Here is a 2,395-nt window from a genome sequence, read left to right on the forward strand (position 1 = left end):
CATGTGAACATCAGTTAAACACGGTGCAGTCTATCCTAAGCCCAAGGAGAAATCCGCCTTCCACAGTCCCGCCGTGCCGAACAACGAGTTGGCTCTGGCCGGGGAGCGGGGCGGGCGGGCAGGGAAAGGGTCGTCGGTCTGTCGGTCGGCGTCGATGTCGGCGTTGGTAGGCTGAGGGGGGAAGGGGCGTTTCTACGCTCCCTTTAGCCCACGTAAGTCCACCCTCACCGGGCCAGACAGACAGCCGGCCAGACAGGCAGACGGGTAGGCAGACAGCCTGCCAGCCAGCAGCGGCCCTGGTACCCAGCCACCCACTCAGCCACCTCTGGCCATGCCTCTTTCTCCCCAGCTGCTGCAGCAGCAGAAGGGGAGGAGGCGAGTGTGACCAACCGCACTCACTCGCACGCGGTCTATGCGGCCGGAAGGTTGTGGGCGAAAGGGAATCCGGTTCTTATTCGGAAACCTCTACCCGGAGATGGCGTTACCCCTCGCCTAAATGTACTCCTGGCGATAGGAGGAAACCTGCTGCTGCCGGCCGCGGTCCAGGGAAGAGTTTTCTTTTCTGCTTTAGAGGTCTTGGCCCTGGAAGCTACTTGCAAGATGACAGGGCCTTATCAAACCCGGAGAGCGTCGCAGGTCTTGCGGCGTCCTGAGTACCGCGATCTTTTGCCGGTCCCTGAAGCAGCGGGGGAAGGGATAAATTTTTCGGGGGAGCTAAGTGATGTCGGCCGACTGATGTTGTCTGTCCACGGTGGCCGAGGGTGGGGTGCCCACTTCCTTCGTCCGACGTGCCCCGGCCGCAGACCGTGGCGGAGCTCCCCTTCGGACGGTCTAATTGATGTCGGCCGACTGGTGTTGTCTGTCCACGGTGGCCGGGGGTGGGGTGCCTACTTCTTTCGGCCGACGTGCCCCGGCCGCGTACCGTGACGGAGCACCGCTTCGGACGGGGTAGGTGATGTTGGCCGACTACTGATCCACGGTGGCCGGGGCCGGGAGTGGGGGGTTGCCCACTTCTTTCGGACGAGGAGCCGCGGACCGTGGCGGAGCACACCTTCGGACGGGCTAAGTGATATCGGCCGACTGCTGTTCTCTGTCCACGGTGGCCGGGGGTGGGGTGCCCACTTCCTTCGGCCGACGTGCCCCGGCCGCGGACCATGGTGGAGCACCCCTTCGGACGGGCTAAGTGATGTCGGTCGACTGCTGTTGTCTATCCACGGTGTCCGGGGGTGGGGTGCCCACTTTTTTCGGCCGGGGACCGTGGCGGAGCACCCCTTCGGACGGGCTAAGTGATGTCGCCGACTGCTGTTGTCTGTCCACGGTGGCCGGGGGTGGGGTGCCCACTTCTTTCGGCCGACGTGCCCCGGCCCGGCCCGTCCCGGCCGCGGACGGGCTATGTGGTGTCGGCCGACTGCTGTTGTCTGTCCACGGTGTCCGGGGGGTGGGGTGCCCACTTTTTTCGGCCGACATGCCCCGGCTAAGTAATGTCGGCCGACTGCTGTTGTCTGTCCACGGTGGCCGGGGTGGGGTACCCACTTCTTTCGGCCGACGAGCCCAGGCCCGGCCCGTCCCGGCCGCGGACAGGCTAAGTGATGTCGGCCGACTGCTGTTGTCTGTCCACGGTGTCCGGGGGTAGGGTGCTTACTTCTTTCGGCGGAAGTGCCCCGGCCGCGGACCGTGGCGGAGCAACCCGCGGACGGGTTAAGTGATGTCGGCCGACTACTGATCCACGGTGGCCGGGGCCGGGAGTGGGGGTGTTGCCCACTTCTTTCAAATGAGGTGCCCCGGCCCGTCCTGGCCGCAGACCGTGGCGGAGTATCCCTTCGGACGGGCTAAGTGATGTCGGCCGACTGCTGGTGTCTGTCCACGGTGACCGAGGGGGGGGGGTGCCCACTTCTTTCGGCCGACGTGCCCCGGCCGTGGACCGTGGCGGAGCACCCTTTCGGACGGGGTAAGAGATGTCGGCCGACTGCTGTTGTCTGTCCACGGTGTCGGGTGGAGGGATGCCCACTTCTTTCGGCCGACGTGCCCCCGGCCCAGACCGACCCATCCCGGCCCGGCCTGGCCGCGGACGGGCTAAGTGATGTCGGCCGACTGCTGTTGTCTGTCCACGGTGGCCGGGGGTGGGGTGCCCACTTCTTTCGGCCGACGAGCCCCGGCCGCTGACCGTGGCGGAGCACTCCTTCGGACGGGCTAAGTGATGTCGGCCGACTGGTGTTGTCTGTCCACGGTGGCCGGGGGTGGGGTGCCCACTTCTTTCGGCCGACGTGCCCCCAGCCCGTCCCGGCCGCGGACGGGCTAAGTGATGTTGGACGACTGCTGTCTTCTGTCCACGGTGGCCGGGGCTGGGGTGCCCACTTCTTTTGGCCGACATGCCCCGGCCGCGGACCGTGGCGGA

Source organism: Oratosquilla oratoria, chromosome 11 (assembly GCF_046742065.1).
Source record: "Oratosquilla oratoria isolate Oo_2021 chromosome 11, ASM4674206v1, whole genome shotgun sequence".
NCBI lineage: Eukaryota > Metazoa > Arthropoda > Malacostraca > Stomatopoda > Squillidae > Oratosquilla > Oratosquilla oratoria.